This window comes from Thermobia domestica, chromosome 11 (assembly GCF_964235325.1).
Source record: "Thermobia domestica chromosome 11, izTheDome1.hap1.1, whole genome shotgun sequence".
Lineage (NCBI taxonomy): Eukaryota > Metazoa > Arthropoda > Insecta > Zygentoma > Lepismatidae > Thermobia > Thermobia domestica.
Window position 1 is genome coordinate 229,858,682 of NC_137464.1, and position 18,531 is coordinate 229,877,212.

Below are 18,531 nucleotides of genomic sequence, written 5' to 3' on the forward strand. Positions count from 1 at the left end.
ACGTTTTCCGTCAAATGTCTACATGATAATCAAATTCCAGCCAAACGTGGCTCAACCTGTCCTCCGTAACTGTGACTGTTGCTTGCTCAATTCTTCCCCTAAGTTCCACAATGTCAGGTGGAAAAGAGGGACCATAAAAAGTTCTTTATATATATCCTCATACAAAGAACTGCAGGGGATGATATCGAGAAACCTGGAGAGCTACTTCACTCATTCGTTTAATATCACCTGTACACATGCCTGGCCTACCATCTCCTTCTTCGCACACAAGTACACAGTGACAACAAATTTTTGATACCAATTGAGGATCGTTTTAAGAAAACTCAACAAACACCACTTTTTTCAAAATGAACTTTTTAACGGATTCTCGTACTTCAATGTGAGCCTCACACAGTGCCCGATTTACGTATAAGCTAAACAAACTATAGCTTAGGGCCACCAAAATTTTAAAGACAAAAACAGACTGTAATATAATTTCTAGATAATAAGAGAAAGCAAATAAGATAAAACGCACATACAACAACAGTATTTTGTATTGTTATGCACTAGGCTCTTATGAAGCAAGTAATGAGGGCCTCGCTTGTAATGGAGCCCTGTTTCCTAACCCTACTTGTAATAGGGCTCCTGTTACCTAGCTTCGCTTATAATAGGGCCCCCGTGTCTCAGCCCTGCTTGAAATGGAGTCCCTGTTCCTAGCACCGCTTGTAATGAAGTCCCTGTTTCAAACCTAGCTTCTAATGGGGACCCTGTTTTACAGTTTCGCTTATAATAGAGTCCCGTTACCCAGTGCCGCTAATAATGGAGCCGCATTTCCTTACCCTTCATGTAATGGAACACATTTTTCCTAGCCCTGCATGTAATTGGGAACCTGTTTCCTAGCCCCTCTTTTAATGGAGATCTTGTTTCAGAGTTCTGCTTGTAATGTGGACCTTGTTTCCCAGCCATTACATTTAGCTACTTTAATAAGATTTCACCGCAGTATAAGTGTTATGGTACCTTGTACTTGTATGCTGATAGAACGCTAGTTCTCCCCTTTCTCGTACTCTTTGGAATACAAGAAATCGGGGCTGGTAACAGTGGATTCATTAAGAAGAGCGAAATAATAGTACAATATAAAGATATTACAGCTCTAAGGGCCGTATGCATAGTTATTCTGCGGGTTACTTAAGGGCTACGTACGGGACACGTGATAATTTGCGTTGCAGAGTTCTCCCGCAGGGTCAAACAAGCCCGCAACCTTCCCGTAAGTCAAGAGGATGGCTAGGGGTGCTTCAACGCACCCTTTGCTAGCCCGTAGCAGTTTCTGTTGTTGTATAAAATGCATATGCTCCGTGCTGACAAAATATTTGAGTATGTTAATGAGTTTACCGAATTCGTTGAGCTGATTAAGCGATAATAAATGACATATTGATGGCAACCAATTTAAAAATATATATCAATTCCTGAAAGAAGATTACAGGATACTTTGCTTTCGCTCGTACAAATATTGAATACAAGGTCATAGAATGGACTAACAACTTCTACCTGAAATAAAATAAGCGAGAGATACTTGTTGTTACAGTATTAGTACTGAAGTAGATTTTAGATTAGATTGTAGAAGAGCTTCAGAATTGATTCTAGGGGTCCAGTGGTGATTTCAAGGATCGGCCGGGGGGGGGGGGGAGGGAGAAATTTCTCCCCGAGAACCATGACATTCCCTCAGGACCACATAGCCTATCGTGCTCAATGTGAATTCTCAGTATTTTCGTTACTAATACATTTCATCCGCAGTATATTGAAATCGCCACAAAAAAAAAAAAAAAAAAAAGGAATCATCACTGATGGGAAAAATTGACTCAATAGTTACACATATTTCATCGTGAAAATGTTTTTCTAATATGTTTTACATCCTTCTCCCTGTTGGTGTTTTCCTACATTTCTGTTAGCATAGGTAAACTTGAGGAGCGCTAACTTCCCTTTTTTTTTTCACTAATGATCTAACGTCTTCTGCATTCTTGGTTTCTTACCTGACCACCAGCTGCGTACACATTTATAATATGCTTGCAAACTTATATATTATAAATAAATAAGTGCGAAAAACCATGCCCAACACAGGATAAGTTTGCATTTATTCCGATTCCAAGCTGGGCACAATTTGAGGGAGCACGCATGATTTTGTCCGCGGAAGCAGGCACATTAGTGTTGGTGATATGCGTATAAGGAAAGACAAGTGGAAATCATCGACCTCCTGTTTTGCGCTGTAATTCCTCAAAGTATGCATCAGTTCACATATACATGTGATTATGGAAACAGTGTTAAGAAGTATGGCTCATAATTATGCAATTATAATGGAAAACTAGGTTCTAGTGACCACCTACTACAGATAGATGCATATTTTTTATACTAATTTGATCATTATTCGATTAAACAGTTCTATCAAATTTTGACACATTTCTTACATTTTCAGGTTAGGTTAGAGCTTTGTATTTCTTTTAGCAAAGTATGTCTATATGAAGAGCTCCATTACTACTTGCAGATTAACTTCAGGAGGGCTCAGTATAAATACAGTGTGGGCGTATAACATAAAAACTACAATACATAAGATACGAATCAATTTGTGCTATGTGGCTAAAAGCACGAATGCTACCTAACTGAGTTATGGTAGGAGCGCATCAGGCGACTCCGAGTAATAGTGAGCGGGTGCGTCCATAGGGAGCAGGCGCGTCAGCGATGGGGGTATACGTATATACGAGGATAGTGGAATAGCACACTTACACATACAATACTTTCATTATCACTTAAATCATTTCAATATGCTGCCATTGTTGGTAATTATTTATATTTACTCTTTCATTCCTTCACGAAAAATGTAGGGTTTCACATCGTATTTTACCTATAAATTTTCTATTTCGTAAAAGTGTCTGCTCGAGTGAACCCCTAATTCGTTTACACACCATCGCAAACTCGCCCGTTCCCTACGGACGGACCTCGACTGTAGCTCTCCAGCTTCACCTTGGCATTAAACCGTAGTAGACGTAAAAATTGCTTGTAATAAGCAGCTTGCAAAGTTTGGTGCGTGGTTTTGAGACGTCTGGCTTTCACTATATGCAGTAGCGTACGCAGGAATTTATTTCGGGGGGGTCCAAATTCAATATGAGGGTATTTTATATTAAAATTCCTAAAATTGCCCCTAAAATTAGGCTAAATTTACACAAAAATCGATTTTTTCGGGGGGTCCGGACCCCCAGGACCCACCCCCTGTGTACGTCCCTGACTATATGTATGTATGTCTTATACAATTGTACGCAATTAGATGATAACACTCTAGGAATAAGTAGATAAGAAGTTTTACGCTATTTGCATGGAATATCCCCAAAAAATACTGTATTTATAGACATAACTGTTATGCCCTCCTAAGGTTAACTTTTACTGGCAAATTGTTTAGAAAATACATTCACAAAAATACTATGGGCTGATTTTGTCCAAAAAAAAATTACATTGTATATGTAATTTATTTCTAGTGGGATCTCTATTGTAAAGCTACAGCCTCACACGTTTTCTAGCTACATATCCATATTTCTTTTTGCGAGTTAACAGACTTTACCTGAAAATTAAAAAAGAAATGTATTGCTAATCTACACCGATATTTTTCCGCTTTTCTATATCACTGGGTTAAGTTTAGAGTTACCCCTCCGCTTTTTATAAAAATCAGGAAAATTTACAAGAGAAATGAGGTAAGAAATGATAATTTGATGTTTACGAATGTAAGTTCGGCAGGATAGTTATGTTTAATACGAGAAAAGATATGTGGAAGTTAGTACTATTTGCCGGATGCGGGAGCATTCGCGGAAGGTTTCAGCAGCATGGTGCTTGTAAAATATGGCGAATATTGCGAACAGGTGTAACGGATGCGCAAGAATAATGAAGAAAACCTTTTAAATTTTTGTAAAGCCACGGAGTACTGAAATCAAGTGAAATGTAAAAATTTTTAATACTTTGAGCACTGTTTTTTGTACGTTGCAAAGTCCAAGGGCACCTTCAGACTGAGGGGCAACTCTAAACTTAAGCCATATCACTTTATAACTATTTTCAAGTTAACAGACTTTATATGAAAATTAAAAAAAAAAAAAAAAGAACTGTATTCCTAATCTACACTATTATTTTTCCGCCTTGGCAAGAACAAAGTTCAGAACATTTATTTCATTTTTTTTGATATAGCATACGTTGTATCCATGCAGTTGCTGCTTCGATGTTAATTCTTTATCATAGTAGAATTGAGTTTCGGAGTTCTACCTTCAACTTTTTTTTTGACAAAATTTTAGCCTCGCTCGAGGTGTACTAGACCAATCAGCTCTCAGTGTTAACCGTACCTGAGGGATCACTTTGGAAGCTTTATGCATTGCACAGTCAAGGGGAAGGTTGAGGAAGCCCACAGGTACGGTTCGTCTAGGGGACCCTTACGTGGTCGACTATGCATATGGCCCTAAGCCGCTTATACTTTTTATATCGCGAAATTATAGATATAGCGCTGTACGTATTAGAAGTGTCAAGAAGTATTTTCACAACATTCAGAGTTACTACCCTTGCCACTCAGTTACATAGTGATTTATAGTGTCAATAATGGCTCACTAAAGAAAAGGACCATGAATTCGTTTTAGGCCAAGGCGGATCCAGGGGGGCGATCGGGGCGACCCCCCAGAAGAGGAAACTTTCCTATTTTATACGTATATAAATAAAACCCATCCCAGAGTTTGGAGCTCTTAAAAGTAGCTCAATGTAGCAGTATTACAACCAACCGCCACCCCAGAAGTCCATCCTGGATCCACCCCTGCTTTAGGCATCTGAATCGTTCGTTTTTATATATTAACAGCCCATTGTATTTTGTTATGTATTGTTGTTTTCAGAACTGCACAAGTGAATTTGTTTTAAGTAAGTTAATGTACAGCAGTCTGAATGTGGTAACCCTATCGGCACTAATTACTATATAGCAACGTAAAGTATATAAATTTTTTCACGTCACAGTAAAAAGAAACTTCATATAATATTTATAGGTTTTATAATCATTTTAGTCTAACAGTGTTTATAGTCATTTTAGCGTTTTTCAACGATATTTTCATCGAATTTGTCTCGTACTACATCTTGTGTAATCTCCGGGGGTTGCATTCCATTTAATTACAGTGGAAGCGTAAAGTGGCAGACAATAGAGCTATTGTTTGATTAATTGATTTATTGGGGTCACCACATCCTTGTCTATGGGGCCGGTATCCCTGCGCAAGTCCCTAGGAGGGGGAGAATTTATTACCCGGGCGATAGAAGGGTTCCTTGAAGGTTGAATGACCTCGTTGCTGTTTGAAACATGATCCTACACATTTCTTTAATCGAAATTTTAAACATTATGATCCAATTAAAATTAAAATGTGTCTCAAATCATTAAAACTCCGCCATAAGCCTTGAAACGCGATCCCTAGCTCGCACAAGCTTTTCCCCTTAATTTAATGGATGCACATTTTTTAAATTGTGATCCTACGAAAAAGCTCGTAATAGGTAGATTACTCGTTCTTAAAAATTCTTGCATAAGCTCTCTGTTAAATAATTTCTCTTAACAAAACACTCATTGAGTGAGAACTTTGAAAAGTTCCTATGAAACTCGAATGAAGATATGATAAATTTGTTCTGAAAATATTAAAAATGTTTGAACAGGAATAAGATGTGTAGGAAAGGGAAGAAGGAATTAATAGTTATTGATTTATTTTTGAGTTGAGAAAAAGACTCATAAAATGCTTCGTGTGGAGTGTTGTACTGTATGGGGCGGAAACGTGAACATTACGTAAAGGTGACGAAAATCGACTGGAAGCCTTCGAAATGTGGGTGTGGAGAAGAATGGAAAGAATTAGTTGGGTCGAGCGGAAAACGAATGAGAGAGTGTTAGAGATGGTGGGTGAGAAAAGAACACTTTTATATATTGTTAGGAAGAGGAAGAGAAACTGGTTGGGACATTACCTAAGAAGAGATTGTATCATGAGGGGCGTCCTAGAGGGTATGGTGGCGGGAAAGAGAGGGAGGGGCCGAAGGAGACTACAATTAATGGATTATATTAAAACGGAAAGATCATACGCAAAGAGAAGAGGTTAGCGGAGGACCGTGGAGCATAGAAGCTTCTCAGCTGCGGCAAGTGACCTGCCAATAAACGCAGAATACTATGATGATGATGATGATGAAATTTATTTTTTATTTATTTTTCGTTGCGATGAGAACACATTGATACGGTGCTCCTCCATCTTCCTTCTAGCCCTATCTCTCAACTGACAGAGTTCCTTGTCGTAAGTCCTCTGATCGTAGAAACCATGTATCCTATCTGATTGGTAACGCATGTGTAGTTTATCCAAGCGTCACCATCACCTGATACTGAGGTGTTCTGTTTGAACTATGAACATGGTCACGTAGCCAGTTGCCAATCAGTTTCTTTAGTTGTGAGAAAACAGGTAAAGACCACTTCTCTCTTTTCCACTGATTGACCACCTTTCTGATTGGGGGACAACTCTTTACTTGTAATTATCCGGACAGGTAGTCAGAGACACCTTCTCTCCTTTCCCCGCGATGAATGACAACGTTTACCTCTTGAAAAATGGAATGAAATCTTTAAGTTTTACGTTCCATGCTTATGCCGATTACGCTATAGGAGACGGTGATGATAAGAGATGAGTGAAATGGTGGAATGAAGAAAGTGGGAGGAAACGGGAGAACCCCGATAAAACCCACGAGCACGGTGTTTGTTCACCACAAAGTCCACACGGCGTGAGCTGGGATCGAACCAGGGACCCCAACCACCGGAGATAAATGCTCTACCACTGAGCCACCACGCCCTGGTTTACTTTTTGTGTTCAGATGATTCCCCCACTCTCTTTCTTCTTTCCACTGATTGACTATCTTTCTGTCTGCTGACAACTTTTTCTGCGAGTTGAAGTTCCCCCTCTCACCCCATATGTCTCGAACAAGTCTGTTTTAGTTGAAGTTTTAGTGTCCCCCAATGCCAGTGCTTGGCCTCTTAACACCTAGCTCTCAGGCGACCAATTGGCGGTCATTAAAATGTATGTGGAACAGCATTATCCCATGTTGAATGGATCTACCTGGCTCCTGCGTTTATTGGTCTTGATGTATTGAGAGACAAAAAGGGTTGCTTTTTTCTTTTTTCGGCAAGAATACAAGATGCTTTGGTCCCCAACAATAAGTTTAAATTAATATAAAAACTGACATCGCCTTTCATATTCCTTCGTTCAAATGTATGGGTCAATAAATTTAAATTAGTATGAAACCACTGTTGTATACCGGTCTAAAGAAAATTGCAACTAACACCCCGCCTCAATAATGTTCCTTTTTTGAGGAAACAAGCGGTAAATGAATTTTTCGCTACCCTTTGCATATTTCATCTTGAATCTTTCGTGGGGTGACATGTATCATTAAACCCGTCAAAATGTCTCGTCTTGAGAGCCTAGCTCGCAACGACAGACACATTCGACGCTATGAAATAAATTTGTCGCGACTAGAGTTGTTACGCACAGTGTGAAATTGTCTGATAAGGGATTATTTTTAGAAAAAAATTACATTTAATAACCTTCTAGCTCCATAGGTATTCTGGCGAACTCTCTGTGAAACTACCTAAGCGGCTTTACAAAGGTAAATAAAAGATGAAACTCCATGTACGCTATATCCCACCCCTATTACCTTAATAAACAAATGTACTATATAAATTGAATGCACCTACATTTTTGTAAAATTTACTTTACTGTCACGGAGTAGTAACCTTTCGTGGTTGTGTTTTTTAACGTGTTTCTCTTCTGCTTCTTGTCTGTGTTCTTCAAGTGACATGAAATCCAAATAAGTTTTTTACATAATTATTATTATTATTATTATTGTTTTGATATATTTGTAATGAGAGGAAACGGAGGAACCCATAGGAAATCCCCACACATTGTGTTTGTCCACCACAAACTTATTTGAACAAGGATGAAACCAAGAAGTCCCAGCACCGGAGGTAAACGCCCTACCTCTGAGCCACCGCACCCCCACAATTTAGAGTATCACTGAGCCATCGTGGCACCACGAACGAGAGATATTTGCCGTTTGAAATTATTGGTTGAGGGTGCTTACGGGCATGCGGCACCCCCGAATTTTGTAAATATTTTATTTGTTCATGAATTGAAATAATATATTGAGATACTATAACTTTCTGACTGACTAAATAATGTAACGGGAAAAATGAATTGTTTGAAGAGTATGTGTTTGTCACGTCTCATAGGCAATCCAAAACTCTATTGTTCGAAGTGTGTGTTTTCTTCGTTTTGTGGACAACTTAACTAAGAAAGAAGTATAGCACGAGATACATTATATGATTAGCAAATTTTATTATTATTATTATTATTATTATTATTATTATTAGTAGTAGTAGTAGTAGTAGTAGTAGTAGTAGTAGTATAAGTATTAGTATTATTATTGGTGTACACATTTTTATGTATGTTTATCTACATCTGAAACAAAGGCAAAGGGGAACGGTTACTTTCTTGAACAACTTACCGTCTTATTTACACGGAAATATGCAACTAGTTATCTAAGGTGTCAGGCTTTTTTAGAAGTGCTTGGCGAGGTCCTTTAGAGCCGCCATTGAAGAAAGAAAAATTATTTATTACCGCTCATAGTTCATAGTTTAGTGCTGAAACTAACTGTGCAATTTCTTCTGATCTTTATGACTGTATGCTTTTACGTAATCCTGAAAGTTGGATTAAACAGAATTGCGTACTCACCAATATTTTTGATTGTTTGTTGATTCTATGTTGTTTAAATATAATGTACATACTATATTATAACATTGTCTGATCTATTTGTCGAGAATCTGTGATCATATTGGGAAGTGTTTCCGGATAATGAGTACTTTATACATGGAAAATGAACAAGAAGGAATGAATAAGGAGAAAAGGGGAAAGACGTCCGTATCTAATTGAGTGCATTTCGTGGTCTAGTGGCTATCGTGTCGAACTTCTGCACTCAAAGTAGCATGTTCAAAACCGAGCGCTTTCGATAAACTTTTTTCATTTTTTATTTTTAATTGTTTTGTTTTGTAACATTGTTACTCTGATTGATAACTATTTAATTCGCTTTTTTCTCGTAATTACTCAATGAGCAATTTGTAATTGTGATCCTACTAAAAAGTGTTCGCAAAGTATTCCTATACCGACTGAAAAAATGTAGATATAATAAGATAAGCAATTAGAAATAGATATGAGGGGAAAGAGACAAAGAAAGATCTTACACTTGTGGCGGCAGATTCATGAGTTAGATTTGATCGTCACAGAAATTGCGTTTGCTATTTTCTACGTGGATGGGAAGTAACAAATAAAGAAAGCGGTTTCAGCTTCTGGCGGGGAGTTTTCCTGACAGATTTCATCGCAGAAATTGCGTTTGCTATTTCAACGTGGATGTGCAGGGATTCCTTAAATTTGTGGGACTTTTCTACAGTTAGACTCAAAAAGAAAGAAATACGCTAGTTTATTTTTTGATTATGAAAGTTCGCAGGTTCCTTTTGCATTTGCGGGGAAACAGTATTGCCATTGCAAGTTTTGCGAAAGGAATTGAAGCCTGAATTGTTTTCCAAGACGTAAGAAATATCGGTTCGTATTTTGCTATTAAACATTTCCAAAGCGAACACTTCTTGCCTGGCTGAGAAAGAGAAGGGGTTTTGGCCGCGTTTGATGCTAGTAGGATCCCCCAACTAAATAGTTTTGCTTTACTGAAAGACCATTCACTCCATCTTTTTTGGTGATAGGATTCCAAACTAAACGTTTACTGCAATACTGAGAGAGGGGGTTATGCCCGCGTTTGATGCTAGTAGGGTTCCCCAACTAAATAGTTTTTGCTTTGCTGCAAAATGGGGGTTATGCTTCTATTCACATCAATAGTTCAACTTCATGTTAAGTTTACTCATACTTATATTGATCGTTAATACTTTAAGTTAATGTTAAGAGTACCAGAGCATACACATATATTTATGGGGTTATTGAAAATGCTTCAATTTTGTGGGTGAGAGAAACCTAGAGCAATGAAGACATGTTTTGCTTCTGTTAGTATTAACTAGTGCCTCACGTTAAGATTGAATGTAATACAAATATACTATTTATTGAAATAAATAATACTATACTAAACCTTAAAATATATAGAATTATACGGTACACTGTGTCGCATGAGTGTGCATTAAAGAATGCCAACCGCAGAACTAATTCAAAATTCTGCCTCTAGATGTCAGTGTTAGTAGCTGTGACGCGATACATGATAGGACCTGATCTAGTGTGGATTTCACGTGTGCGGACATCATTTCCTTTCACGTCAGCGTACGTAGAAGATCGTAGAGAACCTCGCCTTGCCTGCTAACCAGTTGTTTCTAAAATAAATCATATATAGATATAAAAATTTTAAAAGAGAAATAAGGAGCTAAAATATTCATTGAACCCAATTGTATTACAGAAAAAGAAGTCTTGGTGAACCCTAAGTGGTAGCAACAACAATAAGGAAAGGCAGCCATCTTTCGCTTGAGCCGTTAACTGCGACGTAGAGACGTTTCTTCTATTTTTAGTGTTTTTGTTAAAGATCAACTAAGGTTTCAGAGGTGGGTATATTATATATTTATTATACTTACTGATTTTTTAAAAAGAAAGAAATCATACACATTCTATTAGTTCATCATTTGTTATTAACCATTGTTAATGAACAGAGACTATTTTTTATATCTATTTCTTTTAAAAAGAATAGTTTACAACTAGATATAAAGTGAATATTTACTCATTCCCCTTCATAAACTAAGCTGTTTTCTTTCTTTTACATATCATTACTTAACTCAAACTTGAAAATAAGTGATTGGTCTCTCTTTTTGTACACATTATAATTTAAGTGAAGCTTGAAAATAAGTGATTGCTTTCTTTTTGCATATTATAATTTAACTAGAGCTTGAAAATAATTGATTGGTCTCTCGTTTTTATTAAAGTGATATATTAAAGTGAAATTGTTAACTGAAAATAGCTGTTTCTGTTTTATTTCTTCCAGATGGAATTCTTCTGCCCAACTGAGGACCTTAACATGATCGACGAGATGTACTTGCAAGAATTGGTGCTCGGTGTAAGTGACTACCCGAGGGTCTTCAGTATCTGGAAATGCACGTGAAGATGCAGTGCCTGGGACATCAGGTAATAAGGATTAAGTGAAGTACATATTCCATTAACTTGTAATAATGTTACCGAAGATGAAAATGGTACAAATTTTAAAATGCAGTTTCTATGAAAAGTAAAATTATTGTTGGACATTATCCATCAATTCATCATTTACAAGAAGAATTAAACGAAGTATCAACTTTTATAAGATTTAGTTTTCCAAATGTTGTACAAGTTGAATGTGATGAGCGTGTAGAATCAGTTACATTGTCGCCTACACTAGCTTTACAATTATTATTTTTCTGAAAAATCAGATCTTGTTTAAGAATCTCGTGGATTCGAACAACCATACGTAAATATCTGATATCCACATCAATTTTTTATTTATACAAATATTATACAATATCAATTTTAAGGTGATACAAAAGCTCCATTATTATGTATAGCAACAATCTCTCATTAAATACGTCTAAGTTCAAACAATTGCCTTTGAAGAAATTCATTATATGCCACTTGTAAAATTTTGTTTTAACACAATCGAAGTACCATTAGAATATCATGCAGGGCGAAATTTGCCATTTAGTTCTGGGACACTGACCGTAACACTACATTTCAAACGGTCTTCTGCATCTGCTAAATAATAATAAAGATGAGAACAAGACGTGTTACTTATCATCGTGGACGTGGAATACCATATTTTTCAGGACCGCTATATCAAAGGGGGACATGGGATAGGTAGTTTCTTTAAAGGGTTATTTAGTTTTGCTTTACCATTTCTTAAACAAGGTGCAAAAGCTATAGAGCGTCAGGCATTACAAATGGGTATACAAGTTGCAGGTGATGTATTAGAAAATCGTCCATTTAAAGAATCTGTTCGTGAGCGTGTAAAAGAAGCTGGTAATAGTTTAGAGACAAAAGCCATTAATAAAGTCGGACAGTTGCTAACTGATAGCGGCAAGAGTCGGTTACGCAAGAGGAAGGCTCCTGCATTTGTAAAGTTTAGACCACCAACAAAACGTGAACATATAAACATCTTTTCATAATGGCACTCCAAATTCAAATAGTTCTGAATGTTGTACCAATGAATTTTATTTCTTTTCTATACCAATGACATAAACAACTATTGAAGCAATTACAAATGCTGAATATCGTCCTATTTATGCATTAACCCTAGAAGGACCTATTGAATTTATTTCTAGAGAAACAGGCGAATTGATTAATTCTGCATATCTATATCTTTATGTACGTTCTAACATTACAGAAGCTGATGGTACAACTTTAACTCAAGATGATACCGTTGCCCCAGTAAACAATTTCTTACTACTATTATTTAGTCAAATTGATATTTCGTTAAATTAATTAATTAGTTCTTCATCAGGATCTTATCCTCTTCGTGCATACATTGAAACATTATTAAATTATTCTTATGATGCTTCTGAAACGCATTCAGCATGTGCGTAGTGGCATAAAGATGCTGCTAAACATTTTAATAAATTAGGTAATACAAATGCTGGTTTTCAAGAATGTGCTAATAAGGTGAAAATAGTAAATCTTTTGAAATGTATGGATTTCTTCATACTGCTATTGTAAGTTTAGATCGTATGGTTCCAAGCAAAGAAAGTTTACGTGTAAAATTACACGGTAGTAAAGATAATTTTTGCTTAATACAAGTTATGAAGTTGCACTTGAGGAAGTTATTCTTCATGTACGACGCATTGATGTAGCTGCAGATTAAGTTATGCAATTAAATATGCGAATGGTTTCGGAAACGGCCAAGTTACCTCTGACAAGATTGGAGACAAGACTTTACTATACCTGCTCTAGTAAAGTCTTACAACATTGATAATCTCTTCTTGGATAATGTTCCTAAAGGTCTGGTTATTGGTTTCATTGCGAACACAGCCTTCAATGGGAAATCACATCTTAATCCCTGAGTTCCGAAATTTTAACTTTAACAAACTGCAATTACATGTCGGCTCAAAATAATTTCCTCCCAACCCCCTCACTCCTGATTTTAATAATGATTTATACCTTCTAAGTTACTATACTCTGATATCAGGTACTGGTATATACAGTATTATCAAAATTATTCACATACTGTTACTCTTGAAGAATTCTCTAATGGATATGCTCTGTATGCTTTTATTCTATCTCCAGCAGGAACTTTAGATAACACATGGGATGTAGTTCGTGATTCCCCTGTAAATTTGAAAGTATCATTTTCAGAAACTTTAACTGAACCGGTTACATGTATTGTGTATGCACAATTTGATTCCTTAGCACAAGTAGACAAAGATAGAAATATTTATACTGATAACACCTTCTAATTTATTCAGTTGAGTACGATGAGGGTTGTACATTTCTCTGCCTATCACGATAATGATGAATTTATTGTAAAACAGCTAGCCATTGTAAATCCTGAGGTTCCCTTTCTTCAAAACTAAATTTTCAGACCACCATTTCCTTTAAATAAGTTAGCTGAGTCGATCATAACTACAAGGAAGTACCTAGGTGAGAATGTATGTGGCATTACCTGGCACGAAGGCGATGTAGAATATTCATATCTTAAGGAAATACTTCAAACATATTGTTCAAATACTACAATCATATACACATACGGAATAAATAGAAAGTGTTTTCTTCAAGAAATTCTTCAAAAAGATGTTACAAATCTAGAAGAAATAAATTGTCCAAAGTATACTTCATTAAGTTTTCACGTTCATAACTGTGCACATAATAAACATCGTTTCGGACAATATAGGTACAGTGTTCATGAAACATTACTGTATATGAATATGTAAAAGTGTACGACTGTGCTATACGTGAATAACAATGATAGTTACATACCGACACCGATTAAAAATAATAATCCTTATCATGTATAGTGACGAATTGCTAAAAGTGTTACTAAGTAATAAAGTGAGTGGTGCAAGTGTTACTGGGATTTACCTTATTGACAGACTTCCTGTTACGGTAAAACCTCCTGCTGCACTTGTGATTAATCTCGATACATCTGATTCAAGTGGATCACATTGGGTTGCAGTGTACATCGATGAGAAAAGACATGGATATTACTTTGAAAGTGTTGCTATGGACATTCCCAAGGAAATAAAAAACTTATCAAAAATACTAAAATATGTTTTACTATATCACCTATATAAATACTAAAATATTTATCACCAATATGAACACGATAATTCTGTGTTGCGCGGATATTTTGTTTTATTCTTTTTGCATCACATTCTTCGTACTCATTCATTTCAAAAGTGTTTAAAAATGTTTAACAAGAAAAATTTGAAAAAGAATGATGATATCATGTATAAACATGTAAACATTTTTTAAAAAGAAATCGAATATTTTTATTTTTTATTATATATTTACAATTTTTAAATTTGTTTTATCATATATATACAATTTTTGTTAAATGTTTCAATAAACTTTTTAAAACTTACATTACTGCATTTTATTTACAATTCCTAAGAAAAAACATTACAATCTTAATAATGCATTAGTTAATGCTGTGGATCTTTCATCTTTTCACCAATAATTCAACTGTTGTGCATTACGATATGCATATCCTGATTTATTTACAATATATGTGTAAAAAGAACAATATTCATTAAATGTTTTTCCACATAATTTATTTAATGAAGACAAGGTTTTGTTTCTGAATTCAATGGCATTATCTAATGCAAATATTCATTTAATCCAAAGAGATTTCTTTAAACCTTTACAATAAAAGGTTGAATTCTTTGAACATAATTGATATACAAGGTTTGGTATGCATGATACAGTATGTCCACTTTTGCTATTCCATTTCAAACCGTGTAAATTTAATGTTAACCAGTCACTTTGTTTTTGAAAAGCTAGTGATAATAAATTATAATCTATTGGTGATTTTACCAAGCAATGGAAATTTACTGTATCATCGTATGCAGTTAAACAAAATTCACGAATGATAAATTCATTATCAAATATAATAAAAACCGTTAATGTCAATAATATAATGATTTACACATGGTGAAATTTCATTGGTGTGATGAATGAAAAACGGAACTTCTGTATGTCAAACAAATGTCCAATAAATTCTGTATTTTTAAAAGATCACAAGTTTTACGCATAAGCCATATAAATGAGATTTCACAATGTTTTTGTTCAAACACTTCAAAGAGTTCACTAAGAGTTTTATCAAAAGATAAGTACTTCGCTGCAAATGTTTCAATCGAGTAGAATCATGAGGAAGATTTAACTTGCATTCCATGCATTCAATTGGATTATTATTACGTAAGTATACTTTTATAGTTTTTAATACACAAATCACAGTAATGTTTTCGCCACTACATAACACAGATGAAACACTAGCACTATTCGAATCCATGTTTTCAATCTGGAATATCCGATTTCCGTGTGTCTTTTCTTATGAAAATATCCAGTAATTACGGGCAATAATTCCGGTCTGTATCACTTAATAATTCCGCATACGTTTCATAGAATTTTTCTGTTTTTAATATTCCAATAGTATGTGTGTTTGCATACAGGTAAAATATCTTGAACACTAGGACTTGCTATAATACTCCAAGCACGGGTTTCCAATGAGTTTGGGTACATATTCAATCATGAGCAAAATCATGATAGGATCTTTCTCTACATATGTCGCATATTAATGTATGGTTAAAATCCCATTTTTCAAGAGCCTTCTTTATACATTCACGATCTACTTTTTGACTATTACAACAACAATCTAAACCCCAAAATCGTGTTCTTGATAATACAACTGGGGATGGTGGTGGGGTTGGTGAAACTGTTAGCACTGGTGATTCTTTTGCATCAATATCATATTCTTCATCTGACGATGAGTCGTATATTTCTGTGTCAGCATCAGATAATGTTTGTGTTAACATTACAAGGTTCCTCTTTCTCAAAGGAATGCATGATGTCTGTTGTATATTTCCCGCTATAGTCCGTATTTGAAGTATTTTCATACCCGCAAGGTAATCAAGTTTTCACCATTCGTGGCGCCAAACTTCTTTTCTATTGCCAATTACCATAGGGGCAAGTTTCAACATGTTCACTTACCGAAACCTTATTTTCTTTGTATTCTCCGCCGACAATGTCTTATGTTCTCCCACCGCGGCACCAAACTTATTTTTATTATCTTGTCGGCATTCTGTAGTGTTTACCCGACGCGGCGTCAGTCTTCTTTTTATTTGTGCTCATATTTTAACACGCACCTGTAAGGTCATTACCCGACAACACCATCTTTCAATCTAACCCAACCGGTTTCCAAAAAGTCTGCGAAAAGTTCAATTCGTCTCTTGAGTTCGACAGCAAAAGACGTACGAAAACCATGCTGTGTATATGTACCAGTATGAAGAGCTTTCACAAGTTCTTAACATCGAGTATGCTATGCATACGATGCCTCAAATTAAAAACTAAAAATGCCCCTCATGAATAAAGTTTATTCCCTCCCATTTATAACAACGAGTATTATTATAAATAATAAGAAAGAACAAATAATTAATATGATCACAGTATAGCTGTTCTACGGATAATGCTTTAGCATACGATCCAATAAAAAATAATTAATAAGATCACAATCAGCGGTTGTTTGATGAGTAATTACGAGAAAATAAATAATTAAGAGACGATTATTATTATAAATAATATTATGTAATTAAATAAGTGGAAAATCACTCTGATAAATAATCTGGGTTCGAGATTAATTTTATTTTTAGTATAATCACAATCAAATTTAACAATGGGTATGCTATGCATATTTTAACAACGAGTATTATTATAAATAATACGAAAGAATAAAAGATACAGGTCATTCAACCTTTCTAGAAACTAGTCCTAACGGTCAACTTTTCCAGGAACCAATCTGACCACCTAATGGTCTGGCAATAAATCTTTACCCTCCTAATGACCTGTCCGACCACACCTGGCCCACAGACAAGAAAGTAGTCAAAGTAGTAAATCAATTAATCAATCAATAGCCCTATTGTCTACCCCTTTTTAGGCTTTCACTCTACTCATTTAGACCTGAGTTACGCTAATAACTTAACCTGAAAAAACTCACACCATTGGTTGAAAGTAGAGTTGAGCTTCAACGAATATTTACTAACTCTGGGTGATATTCAGACTGTATTTATCTACATTGGATCTCTGGGACGGTTTGAAATTTAAAAAAACAACAACAACTGAATAGAAACCACTTGAAATTAGAAATGTTTCGACCTCCTCCTACAAAAGTAATCGAAAAGTGGAAACGCAGTGGGCTAGACAATATTATTTTGCATGAGGTTCCGTTACCAATCTGCTTTCGATTTGCAACTATTTATGGAATCGGTGTTTATTTGCGGTTCTATAGAAGTCTGCTGTCCCAATAGACAGTGTGGACTAATATGATGATATTGATATTATATAAATACATTATATTAACTACAATTGTATTGAGTGTAGGTTATAACATAATGTCACGTTAATAATGATATATACAGGCAGTAGCGTAGCCACGATGTGTGTTTGGGGGGGGCCCAAGTGCTGTTATAGGTACGTATAGAAAAATTACAAACAAAAAAAAGATATAAACATAAAAATATATATAAAATTACAAACATCAAAGTACCAAAGTACATTGTCGGACCTCTTTGGGGGGCCGGCCCCTCCGGCCTCCCCTTTCCTACGCCACTGTATACAGAGAAAGTCAAAATGACGGACCCGATTTCAGATATTTATTGTGTGAAATATGTTATTATGTAACATGTGCTAAGAAAGGTAAAATGTTAATTTTTTGGGGGGGACATATTCATAAGTATTCTATCTGAACACCATGCGTAACACGGCACAAGCAGATAGTTTATGTTCTGCTAAACCTTTTCCAGCATAATGAAGTGAATATCAGTTATGGCTGCTGTGATGCGGGCACACAGGTCATTCAATGTTTTAGGAAGTGATTGTACGTAAATATGATCCTTTACAAAATCCCACATGAAGAAGTCATGGAGTCAAGTCATGTATACATTAATCACACATTTGTTTACATGATAATGAAGCATATAGAAAAACCTCAGCCTTCCATTCAACGCCATTTTCTTAAACTGCTCGTTGCTGATTCCTAGTGGTAGAAAATGGAAACATTGGATGGAAACCAAACTTGACAAGTTATCCTTTCGAAACACATGTCTCACAATAACATATGTTTAGTAGATTCTTCAGAATAACTTTCTGAAATCGGGCCCATCATTTTGACTTGCCCTGTATAATTATTAGCAGTTTTGCGTAATATGTTGACACCTCTTATTTCATGTTATAGCAATCTTCCAGAGACTACATTACAAGTATGTATTTTGTTTCTAAA

At 35.6% G+C, this 18,531-nt stretch overlaps 1 protein-coding gene across 1 annotated transcript in view; it reads left to right on the forward strand.

The window, feature by feature from the left end:
* LOC145664797 (globin-like) overlaps positions 1-18,531 on the forward strand; it is a 303,771-nt gene that overhangs the window by 236,374 nt on the left and 48,866 nt on the right. The gene's annotated exons all lie outside the window — the stretch shown is intronic.